General features: G+C 35.5%; 1 long non-coding RNA gene across 1 annotated transcript; it reads right to left on the bottom strand.

Moving 5' to 3' along the window:
* Window positions 1–699: 699 nt before the first annotated feature.
* Window positions 700–2,082, bottom strand: LOC131624506 (uncharacterized). The gene is made up of 3 exons (XR_009290611.1): window positions 1,865–2,082; window positions 1,508–1,768; window positions 700–1,301 (listed from the first exon to the last, which is right to left on the bottom strand). It is a non-coding gene; the product is annotated as an uncharacterized LOC131624506 (long non-coding RNA).
* Window positions 2,083–9,754: the final 7,672 nt, after the last annotated feature.

Here is a 9,754-nt window from a genome sequence, read left to right on the forward strand (position 1 = left end):
TCGTATTTATTCATCGCCTTCTTTCCTAATCAAGTAGAGAAGCTGATCAAACTGGTTTCTGCAGGCTGAGACTGGAAATTTCATGGATACAGGTCCTCTGTTTGTGTCATGCTGCTCAATCAGCACTATCATCAACTATTTGATTGTATTACCACATGCAGTGAAGAGTATTTTAACGGCCAAGATGCGAGCTGAACTGTCCAGCCACTGCAAAGGATCTAAATCCAAATTTTATTGATTAGTTGTTGGTTTCCCCTCACATAATGCATGTTGCATAATTTAGAAATGTGAGATTAGAATTAAGGAACATTAAGGAACATAAAACTTGAGATGTGAATAAGGTGATGGAAGGGATGATGGTCAAAACTAGATTGGTTCACTGTGGTAGTAAATTGTTTTCCATTGAGTTAAGCAAAAGTAAAAGTAATTTAGGATGACTAATAAATTTATAATGTTTAGTAAAAGTAATTGTTAAAATAACTTAATAAAATGACATAAATAAACATTTAATTTTTAATAAAAATAATAGTGGTAAAATAAAAAAAATTATAAACTATAAATTACATGAATAGTTATAAGAAACATTATAAGACTTAAAAATAAATTATAAAGAGATAATAGTTGTTATCATACAATATTTTTTAAGTTACAAAGAGCTACTGCTATAAGCTAATTTGGACTTCTTGCCATTTTTACCACTATTTGCCTCATGTCTCCACCTTAACATAAATAAAAGATAAGCACTTTAGTATCTGTGAGCATACAATAACTGGGTATAAATTACAAAGAAAATGGCAATGAATTGTCCTAAAGCTATATATCCCCAACCAATACTCACTACTTGTAAAAAAAGCCATGTTAATGACGAGACACAGTGGATTTATACACGAAACAGAAATTCCAGAAAGGTCTAATTGAATGAAGAAACTCGAAGTTGGAAGACATTTAATACTACATATCTTGGCATATGGAAATTTTCAAAGAAGGCTATTAATTTAGGCTCATAAAATATTACAATAATTACTTTCACGACATTAAAAAAAATATTACAATCAGATTAGCAATTGTATTTTCCATTCTGTGCACCGGTGATCACACGGCATAAATAAATGGGCATTCTACTCATCTGATCTTTGGTACCGAGGCATCCAATAGAATTGGAAAGAGAAAATGCAAAGGAGATACTAAGAAGAAATCAGAAACATTGGTCATGTACCATCTTTAACTGTGTTGCCAAATGCATCTTGCAATATAAAGATCAATCTCCTTGTAAATAGTAAGCTGACGAATGTTCCCAGAGGCTGTCATAATAGAAAACAAACTCTTAGCATCACATGTTAGCATTGAGGAAAAAATCAGTGTAAAATATAAAATATCTGAAATTTATGGAATTCTATGACTTAAACATGGAGAACACAGCAAGGTGACTCTATGATCAATTTGCAAATTTAATTTACTGGATAATGATGAAGTAGTGACCATAAGATGCAAGTGAGCCGGAACATACCTATTGCAGAAACATACCATTATTAATATTTTAAAAAATCGACCGGATGAATTCATTGAAGTAAAATGTATCTAACTCAAGGAAAGGTTAAATCAGAATCGCCGTAAATATGTAAATCGAGGGACTTCCATTATCACGACATCATATAGCGTGTGCATCGTCTCTAGCATTTCTCGCTACCCCCCGCTGGAGACATTATTGTGTCTATATAACCTACAACATGAGGATTCAGATTCAGATTGTGCAATTCCACCTGCTTCCCTGAATTCAACGAAAAGTAACACACGCATTATATGGTAAGAGTGTATAAATCGGTTTAGCCTTGTAGAAGATAAGCAGAGTGTTTTTGAAACCAACCTATAGGCATTCGGATTCCAATTTGCGACATGTAAAAACGATCAACGAACTTGTGAATCTAGAAGATATCTTCATTATAAATCTTTGGATTTGAATCTTTCTTCAATTGCTGAACAACTAAGGTGATTGTAGACACTAATAGGTGAAATTGTTCGGAGAAATATTTCTTTGAGGGAGAGGGAGCTTTGAGAGAGATAAAATATAACACAAGAGAGAATGTGGAGAGTCAAATTAGAGAGAAAGTGGACGTTCAGTGGTACAGAAAGTTCTGAAATTATCTTTTTAATATAAGAGGGAAAGGAAAATAAAAGAGGGAAAGTTTTAAAATATGGGAGGGAATCCAAAGAAAAAAAGTGGGAAACTTTCAGCATAGGAGAGGAAAAGGAAAATAAATGGGAAATTTATTTTAATATATATATATATGTGTGTGTGTGTGAGAGAGAGAGAGAGAGAGAGAGAGAGAGAGAGAGAGAGAGAGAAACATACATATCAAAATAAATATGAAACATATAAAACATACATATGAAAAATAATTTTAATAAAAATTAAATTTTCGTACATATTTATTATTTAATTTAAAAAATATTTTTAATAATATTTTTAATTAAATTTTAAGCTACAATATTAGAAAGGATGTTCAACAATGACTCAAAGTCAGCGGATCAGAGTCTGTGGATTCATCAGTTGATTATCTTTCATGGTTTACACATCGTCGACCATCATCAATTATTATCTTCCATGGTTCACACATAGTAGACTGTCTTCAATGCATCCCTGACATAGTTGGCCATCATCAGTTGACTCCCTGACATGGTTAACACATAGTTGACCATCATCAGTTCATCTATAACATGGTTCACACATAGTTAACTATCATTAGTTGACTCCCTAACATAGTTAACACATAGTTGACCATCATCAGTTCATCTCTAACAAGGTTAACACATAGTTGATCATCATCAGTTGACTCCCTGATATGGTTAACACATAATTGACCATTAACAGTTCATCTGTAACAAGGTTAACATATAGTTGACCATCATCTTTTCATCTGTAACATGGTTAACACATAATTGACCATCATCAGTTACTCCCTAACATGGTTAATACATAATTGACCATCACCAGTTCATCTGTGGCTTGGTTCACACATTGTTGACCATAATCTATTTACTCTCTGATATGGTTCACACATAGTTGACCATAATTAGTTCATCTATAACATGATTCACTCCTAATTGACCATCATCAGTAGAATCCCTGACATGTTTCACACATAGTTCGACATCATCAGTTGAATCCCTGACATGGATCACACATAGTTCGACATCATCAGTTGAATCCCTAACATGGTAGACACATAGTTTGACATCATCAGTTGAATCCCTGACATGGTAGACACATAGTTCGACATCATCAGTTGAATCCCTGACATGGTAGACACATAGTTCGACATCATCAGTTGACTCTCTGACATGTTTCACACATAGTTCGACATCATCAGTTGAATCCCTCACATGGTTCACACATAGTTCGACATCATCAGTTGAATCCCTGACATGGATCACACATAGTTCGACATCATCAGTTGAATCCCTGACATGGATCACACATAGTTCGACATCATCGGTTGAATCCCTGACATGGATCACACATAGTTCGACATCATCAGTTGAATCCCTGACATGGTAGACACATAGTTCGACATCATCAGTTAAACCCCTGACATGGTTCACATATAGTTCGACATCATCAGTTGACTCCCTGACATGGTTCACACATAGTTTACCATCATCAGTTCATCTGTAACACGCTTCACACATATTTAACCATCATCAAATAAATCCCTGACATGGTTAACACATAGTTTACCGTCATTAGTTCATTTGTAACACGCTTCACACATAGTTTACCATCATCAGTTGACTCTCTGACATAGTTAACACAAAGTTGACCATCATCAGTCGAATCCCTGACATGTTCCACACATAGTTCGACATCATCAGTTGAATCCCTGACATGGTTCACACATAGTTGGACATCATCAGTTGAATCCCTGACATGGTTCACACATAGTGTGACATCATCACTTGAATACCTGACATGTTCCACACATAGTGTACCATCATCAGTTGAATCCCTGACATGGTTAACACATGGTTTACCATCATTAGTTAAATCCTTGACATGGTTGACACATGGTTTACCAATACCAGTCGAATCCCTGACATGTTCCACACATAGTTCGACATCATCAGTTGAATCCCTGACATGGTTCACACATAGTTAACCATCGCCCTTTGAATCCCTGACATGGTTCACACATAGTTTACCATCATCAGTTGAATCCCTGACATGGTTAACACATAGTTTGACATCATCAGTTGAGTCCCTGACATGGTTGACACATGGTTTACCATTATCAGTCGAATCCCTGACATGTTCCACACATAGTTCGACATCATCAGTTGAATCCCTGACATAGTTCACACATAGTTGGATATCATCATTAGAATCCCTGACATGGTTCACACATAGTGCGACATCATCAGTTGAATACCTGACATGTTCCACACATAGTGTACCATCATCAGTTGAATCCCTAACATGGTTAAAACATGGTTTACCATCATCAGTTGAATCCTTGACATGGTTGACACATGGTTTACCATCACCAGTCGAATCCCTGACATGTTCCACACATAGTTCGACATCATCAGTTGAATCCCTGACATGGTTCACACATAGTTTACCATCGCCCTTTGAATCCCTGACATGGTTCACACATAGTTTACCATCATCAGTTGAATCCTTGACATGGTTAACACATAGTTCGACATCATCAGTTGAATCCCTGACATGGTTGACACATGGTTTACCATCATCAGTCGAATCCCTGACATGTTCCACACATAGTTCGACATCATCAGTTGAATCCCTGACATGGTTCACACATAGTTGGACATCATCAGTTGAATCCCTGACATGGTTCACACATAGTGTGACATCATCAGTTGAATATCTGACATGTTCCACACATAGTGTACCATCATCAGTTGAATCCCTGACATGGTTAACACATGGTTTACCATCATCAGTTGAATCCTTGACATGGCTGACACATGGTTTACCATCACCAGTCGAATCCTTGACATGTTCCACACATAGTTCGACATCATCAGTTGAATCCCTGACATGGATCACACATAGTTCGACATCATCAGTTAAATCCCTAACATGGTAGACACATAGTTTGACATCATCAGTTGAATCCTTGACATGGTAGACACATAGTTCGACATCATCAGTTGAATCCCTGACATGGTAGACACATAGTTCGACATCATCAGTTGACTCTCTGACATGTTTCACACATAGTTCGACATCATCAGTTGAATCCCTGACATGGTTCACACATAGTTCGACATCATCAGTTGAATCCCTGACATGGATCACACATAGTTCGACATCATCAGTTGAATCCCTGACATGGATCACACATAGTTCGACATCATCAGTTGAATCCCTGACATGGATCACACATAGTTCGACATCATCAGTTGAATCCCTGACATGGATCACACATAGTTCGACATCATCAGTTGAATCCCTGACATGGTAGACACATAGTTCGACATCATCAGTTGAACCCCTGACATGGTTCACATATAGTTCGACATCATCAGTTGACTCCCTGACATGGTTCACACATAGTTTACCATCATCAGTTCATCTGTAACACGCTTCACACATATTTAACCATCATCAATTAAATCCCTGACATGGTTAACACATAGTTTACCGTCATTAGTTCATTTGTAACACGCTTCATGTAACATCCCGATTTTTATTAATATTTTTATTAATTATATTAGTAATTATATTGTTTGGTGTTTTTAATAATAACTTATTTATTTAGTTATTATGTGATATAATAATTATTTAAGTATTTAATTATGTGAGTGTTTGTGTTGTTTGACTTAATTGAGTTATTAGAGAGATATAACTAAATGAGCCTAAGTGATAGAAACATAATGGATGGATTGGTGGGTTAAGCCCAATTGACATAAGTGAGATAGTAAGAGAAGGTTAGGGTTTTAGAGGTTACTATTTTCATTTGGGGGAAAAGATAGGAAGAAGAGAAAAGAGGCAAAAGGGAAGAGAACAATGGTGGAAGAGAAAAGCTAGAAGAAACCTCATTTTCGTAGCAAGTTTCAGCATTGAGTCACCTTAGCAAAACGGATGTATCTCTCAATCCAACCGTTGGATCGTCGCGTGGTTTTGACACAACGTTCCTGACTCATAGAGGTAAGTTCTGACCGGAGCGATTTTGATTGTGAGGATTTTAAGTTCGTCTGATAAGCTGATTTCCGAACTGGTTTTTAGGTGTGTCTCCAAATTATGTTTGAAGGATTTATTTTGGAGAAAAGCTTATAGCTATGGTGAAAGATTTCATATTTGCCAAGGTAAGGGTGGGGTTCTTTCATGCTAAAGGGTTGTATGATAGTATGTTATAGTGGGTTTAATTCTATACTTTGATATCCATGTTCTTCTATGTTGCAATTTTGGGTATTTGATGATTGTTGGAATGTGATGATATAAATGTGATAAGTTGTGTGCAATTGATAATCTATGTGTATTAGATTGTTATATTTGTTGTGAGTAAACCATTGATAGTGAAATAATGGGTTTTGTAATAGAATTGGAAAATAATGGAATAGAAATATAATAGTTGAATTGAAATTAATATAGTTTAATTATTAATTGGATAGTTAAATTATTAGTTGAATTGATTCCAATAAGTCTATGTGATTGGAATATACTTGAACTTGGACCAATTATTCGGTTTATCGGTAAATTATGGTATTTTGAGAAATTGTTTGTAATTGTGTTTTGGCTTGAATATGTATGTTGAGAAATATATATTGTCATGCCAATGATGTTGTTTTGATATTGATTCTTTATGGTTAGTTGGTTAGCATTAATTCTAATGACTAATTGCTTGATGTTGAAAATGTGTGTTCATGTATAATTGGCAAAAATGAGAATTAACATGAGATAGTATGATTACTAGTGTTAATTGGATTGTGTGAATCGTAATTGATTAATTGGCCTCTCATATGTGAATGATGTGTGTGTGTTGTGAATGTTGTGTACAATTGGTGGATAATTCATAGAGTTGAATTATTGTGATATGTGGAAAGTTAAGATGGTAGAGATGATCTTAATTGCATATATTTGTGAGATTGTACATACATTCATATCATAGTGTGCCTTGAAACATAGGTGGAATTGCTTTGAAACACAAGCGTGGCTTGGATTCTAGAGTGAATCGGAAAGCGGTAAACTATATGTTTACATTTGGTGGCTTTGGTCTTGTCCGGATCTGAAGCGTGGCTAGATTCTATATGAATCGGAAGCGGTGGAACTTTGGGTCCATATTGGGTACCACATGCATAGAGTCACATGTCTTGCATTGAGTCACATTGGAGTTATGTGATGTTTGAATATATGTAATTATGTGATTAGGTGATTGTTATGTGTGCATGAGATGTGATAATTAAATTTGGTGATGTTTGATACATGATTTTGGTGATATATGTAAATGAAACGTATATGATGAGAATGCAAATATATATATGTATTAATGATATATGTATATATGTGGAATATATGAACCATGTTTTGCCATTGTTGATAGTTGTATTAATTTACGTTGTGATTATGAAGTATATGTTATTATGTGCTTGAATGACATACTTGTAAACTTGAATACATTGTTATAGTTGATAGTTAACATTATTGTTGTGATGCAAATTGCTTATATTGAGAAGTGGTGAATTGTGTATGATTTTATCTTTGCTATATGTATTATCATACTTTCTTTTATAATGTTTGATATCTCACCCCTTCTGCTGATGTTTCCCCTACCATGGGAAATGGGCAGGTACTCAAGTATAGCTGTGGAAGTTTGTAGATTCACCGTGTCTGGTTGGTGTGTCGCTCTGATACGTAGCACTCGGGGGTTGTATATATTGTTGTTTCTATGTTGTTCATGTTTTAGTTGTTGAGTTCCAAATTGGATAATGAGAAGTACTATGATGTTTGAAGTTGTTTCCGATTAAATAAGATGATTTGTTTATAAATTCGAATGTTATGATTCCGCTGCATATTACTATGAAGTTGGTTTGTCTAAGAGCTGTTATAAGTTGTTTTGTGTTTCTCTGAGATTAAAGTGCTATGTATCTGTTTATGAGTTGTTTATAGGAAGTAAATGTGATATCCCAAATGCATTGTTGATAGTTTTTAAAATACTCTGATTTCTCGCATGATATTTTTGGGTAAAATTTGGGGTGTTACATTAGTGGTATCAGAGCAGGTTGGTCCGTCCGGCCAAGTTGTCGAGTCAGTTGAGTTGTGTGACAGTTGAATGATGTTAGTGTTTTATTCCTTAGTACGTGACATGTGTGTGAAACACTGTTGGTACTTGTTCGTTTTGTTGCAGGGTTAGTTTGAGCGAAGTAGGGAAGAAGCTGTGCTTCTTGGATATGTTTCAGTTGTAAGTTATTGGTGCAATATATTTCTTAAGGAGACAGAGCAAGCAATGTAGAAGTTTGTTGGTTTCCGAATTCGAAGGTAACATGGATTTAAGATTTTGGTTGTTTAACAAGTCGGAACGTCTTGGAATAAGGACAATTGTTAAAAGATGGAATTTAGGAAGTTGTCATATTCAGCATTATTGGTGGACTGTGAAGTTATCAGTTTAAGTAACCGTTGCGTAGGATGTTGACGTAAGAATAATTATTAAGCGACGAATTACGGTAGACCTTGTCAAGGGATCCTTGGCAAGAGATTGGAAAAGTTGTCGAAGTTGTTGGAACGTTCAAGTCGGAGTTAGAAATGCGAAGGGACGAGTATGATTCCAAGAATAAAAAGTGTTGATAGTGGTGTAAAGGAATTATGTTCTAATGTTATCACAAGGTGTGTGTTAGCATGTTCAGATGATTTTGGGAGTTAATGAAGTATGGTACTTTTGGTGACGTAAAGGATTCTATTGCAGTTAAGTAACGATGTTTTACGCTACCATTATGGTTGTCGGCTATCTATTGACAAATTGAGGAACTGATCACCCTTAATCTCTTGTTGATAGTAGACGGAATCATATTGGAATGAGATAGACTTGTCTTACCAGCTTGATAATATTGGAAGTGAATAAGTCTGTGCAAGATGGTGCGATGTTGTTTAGGTTGTTTTCAACTTTGGATGTTCATGAGGAAATAACGATTGGGGGATTATCGATAGTTGGCGCATTTGCATAAGTGTTTCCTGAAGATGTAAGTGATTTACCGTCAGAAAGAAAAGTTGAGTTTTCGATCGATTTAGTTCCTGGAACTAGTCTTGTATCGAGGACTCCATATAGGATGTCTGCTTATGATGTTGAAAGAGTTGAAGAGTCAACTTGAAGATTTGTTTGAGGAGAGGTTGATTCGTTCGAGTGTGTCGTCTAGAGGTGCATATGTTTTTGTTGGTTAAGAAGAAGGAAGGTTTTGCAAGGCTTTATGTTGAAACAAAAAGGACAAGTTGTAGCTTATGCTCCAAAGCAACTTAAGATTCATGAGAGAAATTATCTGACGCAAGATTTTGAGTTGGCCGCCGTTGTTTTTGTTTTAAAACTTTGAAGGCAATACTTATTTGGATCGAGATTCGATGTGTATAGTGACTACAAGAGTTTGAAGTATTTGCTTGATCAGAAAGAGTTGAATATGAGACAGATAAGGTGGTTGGAATTCTTGAAGGACTAGGATTTTGCTTTGAATTATCATCCAGGAAAAGCGAACGTTGTAGCCAATGTATGGAGTAGGAAATAATTGCATATGTCTATGTTGATGA

The sequence above is a fragment of the Vicia villosa genome, unplaced genomic scaffold (genome assembly GCF_029867415.1).
Source record: "Vicia villosa cultivar HV-30 ecotype Madison, WI unplaced genomic scaffold, Vvil1.0 ctg.000133F_1_1, whole genome shotgun sequence".
Taxonomy (NCBI): Eukaryota; Viridiplantae; Streptophyta; class Magnoliopsida; order Fabales; family Fabaceae; genus Vicia; species Vicia villosa.